The sequence below is a fragment of the Eptesicus fuscus genome, chromosome 10 (genome assembly GCF_027574615.1).
Source record: "Eptesicus fuscus isolate TK198812 chromosome 10, DD_ASM_mEF_20220401, whole genome shotgun sequence".
In the NCBI taxonomy this organism is placed as follows: Eukaryota; Metazoa; Chordata; class Mammalia; order Chiroptera; family Vespertilionidae; genus Eptesicus; species Eptesicus fuscus.
The window spans coordinates 112066-133899 of NC_072482.1; the positions used below are offsets into that span (position 1 = coordinate 112066).

General features: G+C 46.4%; 1 pseudogene; it reads left to right on the top strand.

The window, feature by feature from the left end:
- Positions 1–718: 718 nt before the first annotated feature.
- LOC103304534 (DNA-binding protein SATB2-like) lies at positions 719–21567 on the top strand (annotated as a pseudogene).
- Positions 21568–21834: the final 267 nt, after the last annotated feature.

Consider the following 21834-nt stretch of genomic DNA (forward strand, 5'->3'; position numbering starts at 1 on the left):
TGCACAGCAGCTTTTGCATATGAATAGCCTGCCCTATCGCAGCTTAACCTAACAAACTGCACCTGGGTCAGCTCCAAAACTTCCAACCTCCAAGCAAAGAGAGAAATCTGCAGATCTTTCTGTAGCTCTTGCTGGATGGCCTCAGACAGTAGTTGACTTTCACCTCCTTGAAGATCCAGGAGCCAGTGTACCTAGTGGTCAGTGTGAGACGACACCAGATTTCAACTCTTCACATCCATAAGCAACACACTCAAGAGGCAGACTCAGTGAGTACCAAGGCCCCACTGAAGCAAGTCCTGCCCCATAAGGGTGTCTCCAGCACAGCAGTTCTTCCATTATAGACACAGCTGATCCTCACAGCCAATTGGCCTGAAGGTCAATTCTTCCCAGTGTACCAACAAGCAATAAAGGCTTAACTACAACAAGACTGTGCACCCAGCCCACAAAGGGGTGCACCAAGAGTGTCCACCTCAGGTGATTGGGGAGGATGAACCACTGGGCCCTATAGGTCATCTATCTCATGAAGTCACTCCATCAACACAGGGAAGCAGCCAAAATGTGGAGACAAAGAAACATGTCACGAATGAAAGAAATGGAGGAAAGAAAATTACTGGATATAGAGTTCAAAACCACAATTATAAGGTTACTCAAGAATCTTCTACCCCGGGAGGTGGCGGGTGACCGCACGCCGGCCTCCAGCAGGCCGGCAGGGCACGCGATGCCCCTGATGGTGGAGGACGCCATGAAGCTGCTGTGCTCCCTCTCGGAGGCGAGGAAGATGAAGGCGGCCATCAAGCACTCGGGGCAGGGTGCCCTGGTCACCGACGCCGTGGCATTTGTTGGGGGCCTGGTTGGGGTCCCACCGGGACTGGCCGTTGGAGTGCCCTCAGGACCTGGAATGAGGTCTATTATTATTCAAGAATTATCCATGAAGAGAGATCAAGATGGCGGCATAGGGTAGACGCCTGATTGTTGCCTACCACAACAATTTTGAAACTACAACTGGAAAACAGAGCAGACACCATCCAGAACCACCAGAGGGCTGGCTGAGCGGATGCTCTACAACTAGAATAAAAGAGAGGGGTACGCAGTATAATGCCGATGCCGGTGAGCCAAAGAACACACTTTAAGAACTACGGCTCTGGCGACACAATGGCGGCCTGGAACATGCTCGGCGCAGTTCCCCCGGCAGTCTCCGGCTGAGGGGACGGCTCCACTAGCTGCCGAACACGGACAGACGAGCCCCTGGGGGACATGGGGTGGGAAACTCCACGCTTGCTGACCTTCAAGAATCTCTGCGCCCTGGAAGCGGCCAGGTGCGCACGCCCGGTGACCAGCCGCCGCTGCAGACCCAAGCGCCATCGCAGCGACCTCGGACCAGCCCGCCGCCGCGCACCGGGCGCACCGGAGCTTCGCCGAGCCCGCTGCCCAGCGAGTTCTGCCGCAGCCACCCTGGAGCTTTGAGAAAATGGCCGGAGGAATTGCTGAGAAGGAATTGACCGATGGGAGTTGGGACCGGGAAGACGAGGCCCCGCTGGGTCCCGGATCCAGGAGCGCTCGCCCGGCGACTGGCCGCTGCTGCAGACCTGAGCGCCATCGCAGCGATCTCAGACCAGCCCGCCGCCGCGCACCGGGCACACCAGAGCCTCGCTGAGCCCGCCACCCAGCGAGTTCCGCAGCAGCCGCCCCAGAACTTTGAGAAAATGGCTGAAGGAATTGCTGAGAGGGAATTGACCGACAGGAATTGGGATCAGGAAGACGAAGCCCCTCTGGGTCCTGGGTCTGGGTGAGGTCCAGGTGAGGCTGGGTCCCGGGCCCGGGTGAGGCCGCACGCCCCTGGGTCTGGGTGAGGTCACGCGCCCCTGGGTCCGGGTGAGGCCACGCGACCCTGGGTCCATGTGAAGCTGGATCCCAGGTCCGGGTGAGGCCGCGCGCCCCTGGGACCGGGTGAAGCCACACACCCCTGAATCCGGGTGAGGCCACGCGCCCCGGGGCCCAGGTGATGCTGGGTCCCGGGTCCGGGTGAGGCAGCGCACCCCTGAGTCCGGGTGAGGCCGCGCCCCTGGGTCCACGTGAGACCAAACCAGAGGGAGTCGGACCTGCATTACCACCATTTGTCCACCATCCAGAACTGAAAAGTCAGTGCTGACATGTACACATAAGGAACTGGTGGACATTGAAATTGGGTCTCAAAAGAACTGTTGGTCCAGAAAGAAACTCACTACAGACTGATTCGTTTGCCTGTCAGCATAACTATTATTGCTCGTCTCACATTCAGTTCTTATAAGTATATTTCTAGTAACACATGATCTCACTCATCTAGGGGAAATGATGAACAACATAGACTGATGAACAAGAACAGACCCAGAAACAAGGAGGCATCGATCGGACTGTCGGGCCTCAGAGGGAGGCTAGGGGAGGGTGGGGTTGTGGGAAGAGATCAACCAAAGGACTTGTGTGCATGCATACGAGCCTAACCAATGGTTGAGGACAACAGGTGGCGGGGGCATGCGTGGGGAGGGGTGTGGGATGGGAATGGGGGGGATGAGGACAAATATGTGACACCTTAATCAATAAAGAAATTTAAAAAAAAAAAAGAATCTTCTAGAAACCACTGAGAAACTTAGTGAGACCTCCGAGGAACTTAGTGAGACCTTCAAGGATCTTAGTGAGAATGCCAAAAAAAAAAGGAAAAGGACCAGTCAGAAATTAAGTATATATTGTCTGAAATAAAGAATAATATACAGAAATCCAATAGTAGACTAGAGGACCCCAAGAATCAAACCAAAGATTTGAAATATGAAGAAGCAAAAAAACACCTAACCAGAAAAACAAAAAGAAAAAATAATCCAAAAATATGAAGATAGTGTAAGGAGCCTCTGGGACAACTTTAAGCATACCGACATCTGAATTATGGAGGTGCCAGAAGAAGAGAGAGAGCAAGATATTGAAAACCTATTTGAAGAAATAATGACAGAAAACTTCACCTGGCTGGTGAAAGAAATAGACTTACAAGTCTAGGATGCACAGAGAACCCCAAACTAGAGGAATCGAAAGAGGACTACACCAAGACACATCTTAATTAAAATGCCAAGGGCAAAAGATAAAGAGAGAATTTTGAAAGCAGCAAGAGAAAAACTGTTGGTTACCTACAAGGGAGTACCCATATGCTGATTTCTCAACAGAAACTATGCAGGCCAGAAGGGAGTGGCAAGAAATATTCAAAGTGATGAACAGCAAGAACCTACAACCAAGATTACTCTACCCAGCAAAGCTATCATTTATAATTGAAGGTCAGATAAAGAGCTTCACGGACAAGAAAAACCTAAAGGAGTTCATCACCACCAAACCAGGATTCTATGAAATGCTGAAGGGTATTCTTTAAGAAGAGGAAGAAGAAGAAAAAGTTAAAGATAAAAATTATGAGCAATAAAGTGACAACAAATACATATCTATCAACAAGTGATTCTAAAAATCAAGTCAATAAAAAAAATCTGATGAACAGAATAAACTGGTGAATATAATAGAATCAGGGGCATAGAAAGGGAGTGGACTGACAATTATCAGGGGGAACAGGACATGAGGGGGGGCACGAAGAGATTGGACAAAAATCTTACACCTATGGATGAGGACAGTGGCGGGGGATAAGGGCATGGGGGAGAATCAGGTGGAGAGGAACTATGGGAGGAAAAAAAGAAGAACATCTGTAATAATCTGAACAATAAATATTTATTTTTATAAATAAAATAAATTAATTAATTAAAATTAAAATAAAAAAGGGTGTGTCTGGAAAGCTGGTAAAGAGGCATTTTTCCCAGCCTTTGAGCTGTAATTGGGACAATTTGCTGTTCTCATATGCCTTCCTGATTATTCCAAGAAGTCCAACTCCCGTGTTGGGGCGAGACATCTTGGCCCGTTTTGGCACCACTATAGGCATGGCGCAAGAACAAGTACTCGGCCTACTTCTAGTAGAGACTGAAATTGACCCCGAAGTATGGGCCACACAAAGGAAAGTTGGCAGAGCAGTTAGGGCAGCTCCCATTCAGATACATCTCAGGGATTCAGCTTCCTTTCCCCATTAGAAACAGTACCCGCTCCAGCCAGAGGCAAGGCAGGGATTACAAGCTGTAATAGACAATTTGAAGGCCCAAGGCCTGGTAAGACCTTACAACAGCCCCTGTAACACACCTATTCTGGATGTCTAGAAGCCTAACGGGGAATGGAGACTTGTCCAAGACCTCTGATTAATAAATGAGGCAGTTATCCCTATACATCTGTGGTTTCTAACCCTTATACTTGATTGGCCCAAATTCCAGAAGACACTGAATGGTTTACTGTATTAGACTTCAAGGATGTCTTCTTTTGCATCCTGACTCACAGTTCCTTTTTGCATTTGAAGATCCCTCAGATCATTCCACCCAGTTGACCTGGACTGTTTTATCCTAAGGCTTTAAAAGTAGCCCCATTTTTTTGTCAGGACTTAGCTCAGGATTTATGCCAATTTGAACATCCATAGACAAAAGTTAAACAGTATGTTGATGACTGGTACTCATCTTTGGCCCATGCATCCTAAGAGCCCTTCCCTCCTTACTTGTATGCTTTGATTCCTCCAGAATAGAAGTAGTCAAGCTACAGGGGGTCATGGAAATAGAACCCCAAATGACATCTCCCATCTTCCGTGGTCCCTTAGGTCATCTGCTTCTGATGGTGCATTAACACCCCTTGCTATGTACCTCTTCGGCTGAAAGTAGTCAGAGCAGTCATTGTCCCTATTCCCAACAGTGGTTGGGGATCTCCAAATAGGAGGGTAATGAGTATATAGAAGGTGTTGGGCCCACAGTTCTGTGGACACCAGATATTAGACAGAGAAGATATGGGAAGGCATATAAGAGAGTCTTTATTGCAGACCAACTAGCCATTGCTAACAAGGAGCCATCAGACAAAACAGTTCTTCCAAGTAGCCTCACAAAGTAGCCGCAAACATAAGAGCCTTTGTGCACACAGCAGACCCGCACCAGCTGGTAAACAACACATCTTTATACCAAACTCAGACAAAAGAGGCTTCTTGCCAAATAGTGACATCAATATTTGGGTTATAGAAAGGTACACCTACCCAGTGTGTACAAAAATATTGCTGAGTATTTGCTTTTGCACCTGTATGGCAAATTGACCTTGGACATCCGGGGTACTCTGATTAGGGTTCCCACACTCCACCCATTATGCTGGATGGTCTTTTAAGGGTACCCTGGCCTATTTGCCACCTCCTTGAACATAGAGCCTGAAACAACAATACAAATTGTAACATGTTAGGACCAGTACTCCAGCCCTCATAGTAAAACTCAAGAGTGCCCAATGTTCTATCCCTGAGAGTCTATCCCACCAATCTCAGAGGGGGTCATGGGAAAGGGCTTGTATGGCCTGTACTTCACTGTCCATCTCTTTCAGGGCACTGCTTATGTTCCCAGGGCTGGATCAAAGGCTGTGACTGTCACTTACCGGTATAGTAGTACCTGCTTCCCCAGGGTGATAGGAGGGCTACCCAGGTCCCTTCCCTAGTAATAGTCTATGGTCAGTACTATACTCCCTGTTCCCCCTCTGCCAAGGCGGGAGGCCTTGGGTCACAACAGCTCATCTGTTGCTTTTACCTATAAATGCAGTGTCTGAGGTTAGCTCTGCATATACTCTTCTAGCCTAATCTTTTAGGCTAGGTGGGCCCACCCCTAGGTGGAGCTCACATTTCCTGTCCCCTCATGATGTAATGAACTACTAGCCATTATTGCTTGTGCCATTGTGGCAACCATAGGCCTTTAAAGACAGCCCAGCTGTCAGTTCTAATGGCCAAAGGGCTACTTTGCCCAGTACTTGAATTGAACTATATAGTTCGTCAGTATCCAAATGGATAGTCACAGCCATCCATGTAGCAGGATTCTTCCCTACTAGACCCATTCTTACCCACATGGTCTCCGGGAGGGGTGGTGTACCCTCTCCGAACGGACAAGGGAGTACCTCCTCCACAGGAGTTTCATCCCTTCACAGGGTCTTATATGTCACAGGATCCAATAGGATTTGTAATTCCTGTGACAGAGGGCTGGTCCTCACCAATGTCCTCAGTTCTAAATAGGCCCCCTCACTTGGCTAAAGTTGGGGTTTGTGCCCCTCCCAATATGAGTGTGGTCACACAGGCCTGTAAGTCAGCACACATGGCTGCCAACAAGAGAGCATCAGCTCCCAGTGTTCTTCTATAACTGGGACCAAAACCTGATGGGTACCCATTTCTGCCCACTTGGACAACTGCCCTCTTGGCAGCTGGGTACCCTCTACTTCTGGGGTTCAACCCCATGTCACCCCTTTCCAGGACAACTGACACGTGCCATAACAACATTGATATCGTGGCCACCCCAGGCAGCCAAACCCCGTGCCATCAAACCATGTCAAATGGTAGGGCCATACAAACATCCCTGATAGAGGGCAACCAAAGTCCACTGTCGACCTTCCCATGCAAAAACAAACATCCTTGACTCTCTGGAGCCCTGTCTATGGAGAAGGCACCAGCCAAATCCATCACATAGGGCATTCTCCCGATGCCAGTGTAAGGCCATCTATGCCATTCACTACAGCCGGTACCTGAATTGTAGCAGGGGAGTCACTCTACTCAGTTCTCTGCAAGCCACGGTCAGTTGCCAGGTGCCATCAGGCCTCTTCACTGGCTATATCAGAGAACTGGAGGGGCTGTGCCTGGGCCGGATGATCTTCATCTTCTCCAGCCACAACATCTGGCGTACTCTGCATGGGGCCCCCACAACCACAGTAAGTATATTTTTAACCCATTGATATAATTCCTGGGCATATCTCCCAGTGAAATTCTCCCTCAGATCTTTAGGGAAAACTTTATAATTATGCCTATTTAAGTAAGTTTAGCATCTAGTTTTAAAACTTAAATCTAATCTTTAGCCCTCTTCTTTTCTCTTCTCCATTTTTCTCATTCCAAATATTACTAATGTGTGAGTTCTGTGACTGAAAAGTTTGAGTATCTGGGCTTAACATGGTCACTATTTTTTATTTTCAGTCCTTCCTAAACATGATTTTCCCATTCTCATAGCCTTTTCTATTTTCCAATTCTCATAGCTGTTTTCTTCTTATATTCTCCTATCAAAATCCTTAAAGAAAATTTTTGGTTTAGGAAATTTCAAGTTTCATAGGTAACAAAAATGTTTTTCCTTCACAAAAAAATAACTGAAATGTCAATTTCTCTAAGAGCAATACGCTTTTATCCATACCATGCTTTTCAGGAAGTATTTAAAAAATATTTTTTGTGATATTAATATCACAAAGGGATCATTAGTATCCTCAGAGATCCCTGTAACCAATGAACAATATTCAACCCCAAGACCCCTGGGAAGTTTTTGAGTTAGAAAGGTGGTGTTAATAAAAGAGATATATAGCTCGGCCAGTGTGGCTCAGTGGTTGAGCCTCAACCCATGAACCAGGAGGTCGCAATTTGATTCCTGCCAGGTTGTGGGCTCAATCCCCAATAGGGGGCATGCAGAAAGCAGCCAATCAATGATTCTCTTTCATCATTGACGTTTCTAACTCTCTCTCCTCTGTCTCTCTCTGAAATCAATAAAAACGCATTTTGAAGGGATATAATTGCATTCCTTCAAGCTGAAAACCCCCAATTTAATACCAACAACAAAAATAATAAGAGCACAGTCTGTTCCAGGCCTCCATGAATAAATGTTAAGTACATATGTTCTTTAAACCACACGATGACCCTGAAATGTGTTATCATTTCCAGTTTACAGGTAAAGAAACTGAGAGTTAGAGAAATCAAATAAGAAGTCTCCAAAGCCATGACAACCTCAAGTTTGGCAGCCTGACTGCAAGGCTCCGTGAACAAGTAAATCATGCCTGCAAGGTTCCATGAACAAGGTAGCAGTATACAAAATTAACACCCATAAATCTATGGCTTTTTTATACATCAATAATGAAATCACATAAGGAGAAACTTAAAAAAAAAACAATCCCACTTAACATTGTACAAAATTAAGATACCTAGGAATAAACTTAAACCAAGGAGGTAAAAGACCTGTACTCAGAAAACTACCGCATATTGAAAAAAGAGATAGAGGAAAACATAAACAAATGGAAGAACATACCATATTCATGGATTGGTAGAAACAACATCATTAAAATGTTCAAAGTAATCTATAGATTCAATGCAATCCCCCATTAAAATACCAATGGCATATTTCACATGCCTAGAACAAACTCTCCAAAAATTCCTCTGGAATAAAATAAAATACCCTGAATATCCACAGCAATCTTGAGAAAGAAGAACAAAGTTGGAGGGATCACAATACCAGATATCAAGCTGTATTACAAAGCCATGGTTCTCAAAACTGCCTGGTACTGGCACAAAAACAGACATATAGACCAATAGAACAGAACAGAGAACCCAGAAGTAGACCCAAGCCATTATGCTCTATTAATATTTGACAAAGGAGGCAAGAGCATACAATGGAGACAAGATAGTCTCATCAATAAATGGTGCTGGTCAGATACAGGCAAAAAAATGAAACTAGATCACCAACTTACACCATACACAAAAACAAACTCATAATGGTTAAAGGACTTAAATGTAAGATGGGAAACCATAAAAATCTTAGAAGACTCCATAGGAAGCAAAATATCAGACATATGTCATAGCAATATCTTTACCAATACAGCTCCTAGGGCAATGGAAACTAAGAAGAAAATAAACAAATGGGACTACATCAAAATAAAAAACTTCTGCACAGAAAAGAAACTATCAACAAAACAACAAGAAAGCCCACTGCATGGGAGAACATCCAAAGTTATCTCAGTTAAGGGTTTAATCTCCAAAATTTACAGAGAACTCATACAACTTAACAAAAGAAAGATAAACAATCCAATTTAAAAAAATGGGCAAAAGGCCTAAATAGACACTTTTTGAAAGAGGATATACAGTGTGGGAAGCCACTGCTTTCCCAATACTGTCAAAAGAGTGCACCAAGGAATGCGGAAGGCCGATGGACCTTGGACTATTAGCAGGGCTAATATCATGCACCATTCTTATGTTGAGATAGCGGTGGCTCAAAGCAATTTCCTGACCTAATAGTTTCAAAGTAAATGTTTACTGAACCTTACTGATCTTTACTGACCTTTGAGATGGTCTGTCAGCTACCTATTTGCCGAGCTTTACTGAGGGCAGGATGTGTACCAAAAACTGAATAAATAGCAGATAAGGCCAAATTCCACTGTGTGCCTCTCCAAGAGAGAGGTCTCCACCTGGCTCCCCATACCTTTTAAATTCATATTTTTTGTCTAGTATTTTCATTTGTGCGATGGCCCCTTCTTCAGATCCTGAACCTCTGCTGCAAAAAGTTGTGGCAATACAGAAAGCCAAGAGGCATATGAAAACATGCTCAAAGTCACTAATCATCCAAGAGATGCAAATCAAAATGACAATGAGATACCATCTCACACCTGTCAGAATGGCTACCATCAACAAATCAACGAACGACAAGTGCTTTGAGGATGTGGACAAAAAGGAAACCTCGTGCACTGCTGGTGGGAATGCAAACAGTTGCAGCCATTGTGGAGAACAGTATGGAGTTTCCTCAAAAAATTAAAAATGGATCTGCCATTTCACCCAGTAATCCAACTTCCAGGAATATATTCCAAGAAATCAGAAACACCAATTAGATAGGACAAATGCACCCCTATGTTCATAGCAGCACAATTTACAATAGCTAAGATTTGGAAACAGCCTAAATGTCCATCCACAGATGAGTAGATTAAAAAACAGTGGTACGTGTACACAATGAAATACTACGCTGCTGTAAAAAATAAAGAATTCTTATCATTCGCAACAGCATGGGTGGACCTGGAAAACATAATGCTAAGTGAAATAAGCCAGTCAAAGAAAGATAAATATCACATGATCTCACTCATTTGAGGAATATAATGAACAACATAAACCGATGAACAAAAATAGATCCAGAGACAGAGAAGCATCGAACTGATGGTCAAACTTCAGAGGGAAGGTAGGGGATGGGGCGGGGGCAGGAGGTAAGAGATCAACCAAAGGACTTGTATGCATGCATATAAGCATAACCAATGTACACAGACACCAGGGTGGTGAGGGCATGTGCTGGGGGCTGGGGGGGGGGGGCTGGGAGAGCTCAATGGGGGTAAAAGAAGGCATATGTAATGCTATATGTAATACTTTAAACAATAAAGAATATGTTTTTAAAAAGTAAAGGGATGGAAAAAGATATTTTATGCAAATACAACATCAACAAAAAAAACTGGGGTAGTAATACTCATATCTGACAAAATAGACTTTAAAATAAAGGCCATCCTAAGAGAGAAGGATGTTATACCATAATAGAGGGATGAATCCAACAAGAGGATATAACCCTTGGAAACATTTATACCCTCAACATAGGAAAACCTAAATATATAAAGCAAATATTGATGGCCATAAAGGGAGAGATCAAAGGTAATACAGTCATAGTAGGGATCTTTAACATGCCATTGGCATCAATGGATAATCTTCCAGACAGAAAGTCAACAAGGAAACAGTAGTCATAAATGACACACTAGAACAGAGGGCTTTAATGGGGACTTCAGGGCATTTCAACCTCAAGCAGAAAAATATGTATTCTTTTCAAGTGCCCAGGGAACACTTTCCAGATACTCCACATGCTAGGACACATTGTTCTCTGCTCCTCAGCACCTGCTCTGCCTTTAGCTGGTAGTGGGCTCAAAGGTGCAAGAAGACTTCCTTCTGGTGGACCCTGCTGTGGCTTTCTGTTGACCGTCCTCTCCATGGTTCTAGCTTGGGCCTTCTCACAGCGTGGTGATTCATTCTATAGTAGTCAGACTTCTCACATGGCAGCTTCCAGATGGTATATTCCAAAAGGAACAAAACCAGAAACTGAAGATGTCTTAAGACTTCTGTAAAGGACACAGCATCAACCCCACCAGTCTTCCAAGACCAACTTTGAGCAGAAATACTGTCCAGAGGGGCTGGTTTACTGAAAGAATGTCTTCTGACTCCACCACACACATCTGGTGCTGAGCATCTCTTTCTCAACTTTTTGAGATACAAGGGAAGGGGAGGGGAGGGGAGGGGAGGGGAGGGGAGGGGAGGGGAGGGGAGGGGAGGGGAGGGAAGGGGAGGGGAGAGAAAGGAGGGGAAAGGAAGGCAAGGGAAGAAGGAGCCGGTTGACTTCTTAGAAACCAAGACCTCTGCACTATCAGAATTCATGTGTTCTCTATTGCAGGGGATGGACATCACTTTGCCTCCAAAATTAAAGTAGGCTGGTGGTAGGGCTTCCTTTTCTTCATTTTTTTCAGGCTCATACTGGAGAAACAAAAATCCTTGTTTAGATTCACATGTACCATTTCTGGTACCTAATAAAGGTTCATGAGTAGTTGCTGGTTCAAGGCATTCCGTTTGCAGTTTAAAGTGTTTTCCCAGGGAAAGTGGAGTCTTGTTCACAAAGCCCTGCTTTTTCCCATGGCTCGTGTCCGCAGGCTCATCTGTTCTGGCTAAAGGAATTGTACATGAGTTTCTTTTTCTTTACTTTTTGCCCCCTTACTTTGGATTTTCCTTTTAAGAGAAGGGAAGCTGTATTGTAAAATGGTAGTCCAGGTGAAAAAGCTGGTTAAGTCGGTGACTTCTGGAAACGATGAATAATCCTGTTCTTTTTTTTTTTTTTCTTATAGGACTAGTTTAGTGATAGTAAAGTCATTTAGTTTTTGCTTGTCCTAAAAAATATTTCTCTGTCAATTCTGAGTGATAACCTTGCCTGTAAAGGTTGGAAGTTTTTTGCTTTTAGCACTATGAATATATTATGCCAGTCTCTTCTGGCTTGCAAACTTTCTAGTAAAAAATCTGCCAGTAGTTTTATGTTGTTGGTTTTTTAAATTTTTTGTATGTAATAAGTTGTTTTCTCTTGCTGCTTTTAAGGTTCTTCATTTTAAAAAAAAAAAAAGATTCTTCATTTAAAAATTTTGACATTATAATTGTAATGTGTTTGGTGTGGTTCTCTTTCATTTTATTTTATTTGGAACTTTCTGCACTTCTTGAATATAAATGTCTGCTTCCTTTTTATAAGTTAAAGAAGTTTTCAGCCATTATTTCTCCAAAAAAAGATTTTTTGTCTTTTACTCTCTTTTTTTTGGGGGGGGGAGGGGTGAGGAGGGGGGTGGAGCGGGAGGCCTGTAATGTAAATGTTGTTTTGCTTGGTGTTAATCTGTTGCTCATGCAGTGCCCTGGAGGTCCCAGCCTGCCAAGAACAACCTCTCAGGTGGTTTCAGTCCTTTGGGGCTCCCCATGGACTTTCAAGGGACATCTTCTGTTTGGACTGCATGCATCTTCTGGGTTAGTTAGGTGGGACCATGGTGATAGAGCACTGGGCTTTACAGGGTTGTGCCACAAGGTAGAACTAGGGTGGGACACATGGATCTCGCAAGGTAGATAGTGAGCGCCAAAATTGATCTCCACCAGCACCAGACTAACAAGGTAGATGGAGTTAAAAATTGAAACCTACCAGCATCTTTTCTCTCCAGAGAGTTAATGAAACTCCTGTCTCCCTAGCATATGCTTTAAGATTAGTTAATACATGTCTTTTGCTTATGGTATAAACACTTTTCAAACTTCTGCCTCTGCACTGGGATTTGGAGAGAGTGAGTCTGCACAAGCCTTTTAAGAGCAGTCTCAATTTCCTACAGTCCTTCGGGTCTCGTGGGTGCTTCCTAGACTAGGTAAGTCTGTTGCTTTCACGAGGTAGGGAAGTTTTCTGTCATTATTTCTTCAAATAGGTTTTCAATATCTTGTACTCTCTCTTCTTCTGAGACCCCCATAATGTGAATGCTTAAAGTTGCCCCAGAGGCTCCTTTTACTATCTTCATATTTTTTTATTCTTTTTTTCTTTTTGCTCTTCTGATTGGGTGTTGTTGGTTTTTTTTAAATAAATCTTTATTGTTCAAATTATTACAGGTGTTCCTCTTTTTTTCCCCCCATAGCTCCCCTCCACCTGATTCCCCACCCAACCCCATGCCCTTACCCCTCGCCACTGTCCTCATCCATAGGTGTAAGATTTTTGTCCAATCTCTTCCCGCATCCCTCAGATCCCCTACCCACTAAGAATTGTCAGTCCACTCCCTTTCTATGTCCCAGATTCTATTATATTCACCAGTCCATTCTGTTCTTCAGATTTTTTATTCACTTGATTTTTAGATTCACTTGTTGGTAGGTATGTATTTGATGTCATTTTGTTGTTCATAATTTTTACCTTTACCTTTTTCTTCTTCCTCCTCTTCTTAAAGAATACCCCTCAGCATTTCATGTAATCCTGGTTTGGTGGTGATGAACTCCTTTAGCTTTTTCTTGTCTGTGAAGCTCTTTATCTGACCTTCAATTCTGAATGATAGCTTTGCTGGGTAGAGTAATGTTGGTTGTAGGTTCTTACTGTTCATCACTTTGAATATTTCTTGCCACTCCCTTCTGGCCTGCATAGTTTCTGTTGAGAAATCAGCTGATAATCGTATGGGTGCTCCCTTATAGGTAACTAACTGTTTTTCTCTTGCTGCTTTCAAGATTCTCTCTTTGTCTTTTGCCCTTGGCATTTTAATTATGATGTGTCTTGGTGTGATCCTCTTTGGATTCCTCTTATTTGGGGTTCTGTGCACTTCCTGAACTTGTAAGTCTATTTCTTTCACCAGGTAGGGAAAGTTTCCTGTCATTATTTCTTCTAATATGTTTTCAATATTTTGCTCTCTCTCTTCTTCTGGCACCCCAAAAACTCGGATGTTGGTACGCTTACAGTTGTCCCAGAGGCTCCTTACACTATCTTCATATTTTTGGATTCTTTTTTCTTTTTGTTTTTCTGGTTTGGTGTTTTTTTGTTTCTTCATATTTCAGATCTTTGGTTTGATTCTTGGGGTACGTTGATCTACAGTTGAGTTTCTGTATATTCTTTATTTCAGACAGTGTATGCTTAATTTCCTGACTGGTCCTTTTCCTTTTTTTTTTTTTTTTTTTTTCCATTCTCATTAAGGTCCTTGAAGGTCTCACTAAGCTCCTCGGAGGTCTCATCAAGTTTCTCAGCAGCTTTTAGAAGATTCTTGAGTAACCTTATAAATGTGGTTTTGAACTCTATGTCATCCAGTAGTTTGCTTTCCTCCATTTCTTTCATTCATGACATGTTTCTGTGTGTCCGCATTTTGGCTGCTTCCCTGTGTTGATGGAGCGGCTTTGTGTGGTAGGTGACCTATAGGGGCCAGTAGCTCAGCCTCCCCAATCACCTGGGGTGGACGTTCTTGGTACACCCCTTTGTGGGCTGAGTGCAAAGTCTTGGTGTAGTTAAGCCTTGATTGCTGTTGGTACACTGGGAGGAATTGACCTCCAGGCCAATTGGCTGTGAGGACCCACTGTGTTTATAATGGAAGAACTGCTATGCTGGAGACACGCTTATGGTGCAGGACTTGTTTCAGTGGGGCTTTGGTGATCACTGAGTCTGCCTCTTGAATGTGTCACTTATGGATGTGAGGAGTTGAAATCTGGTGTCTCACACTGACCACTAGGTACACTGGCTTCTGGATCTCCAATGGGATGCAGGTCAGCTACTGTCTGAGGCCACCCTACAGGTGCTACAGTGAGAACTACAGCTTTCTCCTCTTTGCCTGGGGTTTGGAGGTTTTGGAGCTGTCTGACCTGGGTTTCAAGTTTGCTAGGTTAACCTGCGATAGGGCAGGCCATTTATATGCAAAAGCCGCTGCTTGGATCTTGGGTGGGTTTGTAGGTTGTGCAGGGCGGAGTCTCAGGGCGTCACCAGGCTAGGGTTGGCAAACAGCAATGGCTGCCAGCCAGCCCTCCCCGTGCCTCTGACTGCGTCCCTTTGTCTCGTGCCCCAGCACAGCAAACAATTATTCCTGCGAGCAGCTCTGCAAGCAAGCCACCCTCAAATTTTTCTTATTTTTTGAGGTATGCCTATAGTGCTATGAACTTCCCTCTCAGGACTGCTTTTGCTGTGTCCCAGAGACTTTATATTGTTGTGTGTTCATTTTCATTTGTTTCCAGGAAGTTTTTGATTTCTTTCTTGATCTAATTTGGTAACCCATTCATCTATATAATAAAAGCCTAAGCGACTGTTACAGTGAAACAACCAGAACGACCGGTTGCTATGATGTGCACTGACCACTAGGGGGAAGACACTCAATGAAGGAGCTACCCCCTGGTGGTCAGTGCGCTCTCACAGGGTGAGCGCCACTCAGCCAGAAGCCAGGCTCACAGCTGGCAAGTGCAGTGGGGGTGGCGGGAGCCTCTCCTGCCTCCACAGCAGCGGCAGCGCTAAGGAGTAGCGAGCCAAGCAGTAAGGAGCAGCAAGCAGGCTGGCGGTAAGTAGTGAGGGGTCCCGGACTGCGAGAGGGATGTCTGCCTGCTGGAGTGGGCCTAAGCTGGCAGGCAGACATCCCTCGAGGGGTCCCGGACTGCAAGAGGGCACAGGCCCAGCTGAGGAATCCCCCACACACACACTCCCCAGTATACAAATTTCATACACTCTTGTTGTTTAATAGCATGCTATTTAACCTCCATGTGTTCCAAGTTTTTGGATATTTTAACTGCAGTTGATTTCTAATTTCATTCTACAGTGATCTGAAAAGATGCTTGATATGATTTCCATCTTCTTTAATTTTTAGGGACTTGTTTTATGTCCTAACATCTGGTCTATCTTTGTGAATAACCCATGTGCACTTGAGAAGAATGTATATTCTGCAGCTTTGGGGTGAAATGTTCTATAAATGTCAATTAAATCCACCTGATCCAGTGTGTTATTTAGAGTCACTCTCTCCTTATTAATTTTTTTGTCTGGAAATGTATCTAGTGACGTCAGCAGGGTGTTAAAGTCCCCATATTATGACTGTGTTGCTGTCTATTTCTCCCTTAATGCCCTCTAGAAGTTTTTAAAAAGACATATTTAGGTGCTCCCTTTAGTATTATGTAGTGATCATTGTTGTCTCTTATGATGGCCTTCATTTTGAAGTCTATGTTGTCAGATAAGAGTATTGCCAGCCCAGCTTTTTTTTTTTTTTTTTAATCTCCATTTGCATGGAAAATATTTTTCCATCCCTTCACTTTCATCTGTGTGTGTCTTTTATTCGGAGGTGGGTCTCTTGTAGACAGCATATAATTGGGTCACGTTTTGTTGTGTTTGGGTTTTTTATCCATTCAGCTATCTTATGTCCTTTGATAGGAGCATTTAAGCCATTTACATTTAAGGTTATTATTGGTAGGGACTTATTTATTGCCATTTTAATTCTGTATGCCTATGTTTCTCTCTCTATTTCTTCTCATTACAGCAGTACCTTTAGCATTTCTTGCAGTGCTGGTTTGTTGGTTATAAACTTTAGCCTTTTTATTTATTTATTTATTTATTTATTTATTTATTTTTTATTTATTTATTTTTTGGTCTGGGCAGCTCTGTATTTCACCTTCGATTTTGAATGATGGCCTTGCTGAATTTAGTGATCTTGGTTTCAGATCCTTGCTTTCCATTACCTTGAGCACTTCATACCATTCCCTTCTGTCCTATAGAGTTTCTGATGTGAAATCAGCTGACAGCTTTATGGAAATTCCTTTGTAGGCAACAATTTGCTTTTCTCTTGCTGCCTTTAAGATCCTCTCTTTATCTTTAATTTCTGGCATTTTAAATATTATGTGTCTGGATGTGGGCCTGTTTGGGTGTCTGGCACTGTGTGGCTTTTTCCTTCACCTGGTTTTCAAAATTTTCTGTTATTATTTCTGTTATTAGTTCTCTATCCTTTGCTCACTTTCTTCTCCTTCTGGCACTCCTATAATGTGTGTATTTTTATGTTTCACATTGTCCCACAGTTCTCTTAAGCTGTCCTCCTGTTTGTTTGTTTTTATTGTTTGTTTTTTTCTTTTTGGTTCTCTGATTGAATGATTTTTTTCTACCCTGTCTTCTAATCCACTGATCTGGTCCTCGGCTTCCCCTAATCTGCTGTGTATTCCTTCCAAAGTGTTCTTTATTAATGCTATGTGACTCTTTATTTCCAACTGGTCTTTTTTTCATAGTTACTATCTGTTTTGTCATGCTTTTGAGCATCTTTGGCATCATTACTCTGAACTCTATATGTGATCATTTTATTATCTCCATTTCATTTAGCTCTTCTTCTGGAGAATTCTCTTTTTCTTTCATTTGGGGGTTGTTTTTTTGTCTCCCCATTTTGGCTGCCTGTTTGGGTTTTTGTCTATGCATTAGGTAGATCTGTTATGACTCCCAATCTCTAGTGCAAGAGAATGTCAGATGCTCTTTGTGACTGGTCCTGTGTACCCTGTTTGGAGCTATCATCAATCCACAGCTTGTGGTTCCCTCTGCTGGGGCTGAGAGCCTTTGGAAAGAACAAATTTTGCACCAGGGTCTGCTTTTCCTAGCCCCGGGCTCAGAAACAGATCATCAAAGACTCAAAGTTGCCAGAGATCTGCCTCTGCCTGCAGTCCAATTAATACTCAGTCTTGATTTCTTCTTTTTTTAAAATATATTTGTTATTGATTTCAGAGAGTAAGGAGAGGGAGAGAGAGATAGAAACATCAATGAGAGAGAAACATTGATCTTCTGCCTCCTATATGCCCCCTACTGGGGATCTAGCCCATAATCCAGGAATGTGCCCTGACCAGGAATCAAACCATGGCCTCCTGGTTCATAGATCCATGCTTGACCTCTGAGCCATGCTGGCCGGAAGCATCCACATTCTTGATTGGCCTTTTGATGCTGGTCCACCATCATCCAGCCAGATTATTGGTGACCGCCTAAGTCTTATAAAAAGTAAGTCTCATGAAGAACCTGGTGTAGTATGGCTGCTTATTGTGCTTCAGGCCTTGGGAGAGCTCTGGTACATGCTGCCCTTGTGTTAATTGAAGGTGGAATGAAATATGAAGATGCAGTACAATTCATAAGACAAAGTGGCATGGAGCACTGAACAGCAAGCAACGTCTGTATTTGGAGAAGTATCGTCCTAAAATGCCTTATGCACTTCAAACACTCCGATGGTCATAGAAACAACTGTTGCATTCAGTAAAACGCCTGATGCCATTGCCTTGGAAGTGGAACTTGAGATGGGGCCTAATTTGTCTTACATCTTAGCCGATATCTTGGCTTAGTGCATAAGTCTAATGAGGCTTCCATGGGGGTATTGAAAAGCAGTTTTGCTTCCCCCCGCCCCAACCCCCATCCCGAAATAATCCAGAGACTTCCCCCGCCCCCACCCCAAATTATTATTTTGAAAGCGCTAGATCTGGGGACGGAAAGGGGGAGGGGGAGAAATCGGAAACCGAGGATAACCCAAAAGGACTCACTTTGCCTGATGACTCAACGCAACTAATAATCATCTCCCTCTCAGTGTGTCTCTCCCTGCGGCTTGTCAGAGAGTCTGGCTCCGGCTGCTGGCAGCGGCGGCCTGGAGGGGAGACGCTGGAGGTGACAGCCCGGCGGCCTCCCTGCGCCTCCCCGGCTCCCGGTGGCACCGGCCCTACGGCTCGGGCCGAGGTCCTCGTGAGCTAGCAGCCCGGTGGAGCGGCAGCCCGGCCCGCCTCCGCCGCCTCCGGGTCCTCAGCCCTTTCTCTCTGGAACGGGTCTCCGTGGCGGAGGTGCAAGGTCCCTCTCCCTCTCTCTCTCTCCTCTTCTCCCCTCCTCTGCGGCCCCCTCCCCCGCTCGCTCGGTGCCCCTTCGGAGGAGCCCTACTCTCCCTCCCTTCTCCCCCTCCCTTCCCCCCCAATCATCATCATCATAACTACCATCTCCGCGCTAGAAGGCACCCAGACCCAGGACCGTGCACGGTGGGACCTGGGGCGGAGGCAAGGGGCGGAGGGAAGAGGGAGGAAGCCTAGGTGAGCACCACGCAGCAAAGCACCACAAACGTTCCACCCTGGATTCTCCACTTCTGCTCCATGGACAGAGCCCAGCCAGCCGCCTTACAGACAGGCCGTGAGCAGTCCCTGCGCGTTTTATTGCGACCTGCGGTGGGAACTTTGTCTCCGAGCCGGAGCAGCAAGAGCGGCGGAGCGAGAGCCCGTGCCTGCGGGACAGCCCCGACCTCAAGGGGCCTCCCCCGGGGAAGGCGGCCCGGCTGGAGCAGAACGGCAGCCCCATGGGGGCCCGCGGGAGGCCCAACGGCGCCGAGGCCAAGGCCGTGGGAGGTCTCATGACTCCTGTCTTCTGCGTGGTGGAGCAGTCGGACGGCTCTCTTGAATATGACAACAGAGAGGAGGCCAGCTGGTGGAGACGGCGCTGCTGGCCCTGGGCTCCTCCCACAGCTGCGCGACCCAGGCCCAAGGAATAATCAAGCTGGGAAGGTGGAACCCGCTCCCCCTCAGCTAAGTGACCGATGCCCCCGACGCCACGGTGGCCGACATGCTGCAGGATGTCTATCACGTCGTGACGCTGAAGATCCAGCTGCAGAGTTGCTCGGAGTTGGAAGACCTGCCCGCGGAGCATGGAACCATGCCACCGTCCGCAATGCCTTAAAGGAACTGCCAACGAGAGGAACCAGAGCACACTAGCCAAAGAATGCCCTCTCTCCCCGAGTGTGATTTCATCCATTGTAAACAGCACCTGTTATGCCAACGTGTCAGCTACCAAGTGCCAGGAGTTTGTGATGGTGTAAGAAGTACAAGGAGATTAAAGTGGAAAGAGTGGAACGAGAAAACCTTTCCGACTATTGTGTCCTGGGCCAGCGTCCAATGCATTTACCAAATATGAACCAGCTGGCGTCCTTGGGGAAAACCCGAGCAGTCTCCTCAGGGCCAAATCCACCGCAGCACTCCAGTCCGGAGCCAGGTGCCCGCGCTACAGCCCGTCAGGAGCCGGGGCTGCTCTCTCCCAGCTCAGTCCACAGCGCGTCAGGCAGCAGGTAGCCATGGCCCATCTGATAAACCAGCAGATTGCTGTTAGCCGCCTCCTGGCTCACCAGCGCCCTCGAGCCATCAACCAGCAGTTCCTGAACCACCGCCCATTCCCAGAGCGGTGAAGCCAGAGCCAGCCAGCTCTCCTGTGGAAGTCTCCCCGGTATCTACCAGCAGGTCAGAGACGAGCTGAAGAGGGCCAGCGTGTCCCGAGCTGTCTTTGCAAGAGTGGCATTCACCCGCACACAGGGCCTGCTGTCCGAGACCCTCCGAAGGAGGAAGACGGCGGGCGGCCTCGCAGTCCCTCCTGGTGAACCTGCGGGCCATGCAGAATGTCCTCAACCTCCCCGAGGTGGAGCGGGACCGCGTCTACCAGGACGAGCGGGAGCGGAGCATGAACCCCAACGTGAGCATGGTGTCCTCGGCCTCCAACAGCCCCAGCTCCTCCCAGACCCCTCAGGTCAAAACCTCGACCCCGACAGCAGACCTCCCCATCAAGGTGGACGGCGCCAACGTCAACATCACAGCTGCCATTTACGACGAGATCCAGCAGGAGATGAAAAGGGCCAAGGTGTCCCAAGCCCCGCTCGCCAAGGTGGCTGCAAATAAAAGTCAGGGCTGGCTGTGCGAGCTGCTCCGCTGCAAGGAGAACCCCAGCCCGGAGAACCGCACGCTCTGGGAGAACCTGTGCACCATCCGCCGCTTCCTGAACCTCCCCCAGCGCGAGCGGGACGTGGTCTGCGAGGAGGAGTCCAGGCACCACCACAGCGCGCGCATGCGGCACGTGTCCAGCTGCCGCCCCAGCCAGTGCAGGTCCCCCACGGGCAGCAGTCCCAGCCCACCGAGGAGAGCTCCCCTCCCCGCGAGGAGGCCCCGCCCCGCCTCCGCCCACCGAAGACAGTTGTGCCAAAAAGCCCCGGTCTCGCACCAAGATCTCCTTGGAAGCCCTGGGGATCCTCCAGAGTTTCATCCACGAGGTGGGCCTGTACCCCGACCAGGAGGCCATCACACGCTGTCCGCGCAGCTGGCTCTCCCAGCACACCATCATCAAGTTCTTCCAGAACCAGCGCTACCACGTGAAGCGCCACGGCAAGCTCCAGGGGCACCTGGGCGCCGCGGTGGCCGTGGCCGAGTGCAAGGACGAGGAGCTGCTGACCAAGTCGGAGGACAAGGACTGCGCGGAGGAGATGTTCAAGGTGGAGGCCGACGGGGAGGGCCCGGACAAGGGCAAGGCCGCGCCCATGGGCAGCGACCAGAGATATTGTGAACCCCCACCAGGCACAGCAATACATTGGTCCAAGGATTTTCTGTTTTCATTGCTTTAAAAAAAATTTTTTTTGGCTTTATTTTGTCTTTTTTTTTTTGTCTGTTTGGTTTTTCTTACCTTTTTTTTGACATTTCTTTGTTGCACAGGACACACCTGTAGAGTGAATACGTTCAGTATTTCCGAACCAGACGTCGCCTTGGCAAAAACACTCAAGTGTTACACTCCGACCATGGACTGGATCATAGTCATGCGGATCCCGGGAGACTCTGCCTTCGCTGTTCTTGCACTTGATCGAAGAGCCAGGGAGCAAGTTCCGGGAGGAAAAGACAGACAAAACACATGAAGGAAGCGACACGTGTGTGTATGTATGTATGTATATATGTATATATTTACATATATATATATGAGAATTGCATAGGACAGAGAACTTTACAACCGGAAAGAAGAGATTGTGAAATGAGTTCTTAGAGAAGAGACTTGTTTATGTATTAAAAACAAAAACCCGGGTCCGGGTGAGGCCGTGTGTCCCTGGATCCGGGTGAGACCGCGCCCCTGGGTCCGGGAGAGGCCACGCGCCCCTGGGTCCGGGAGAGGCCACGCACCCCTGGGT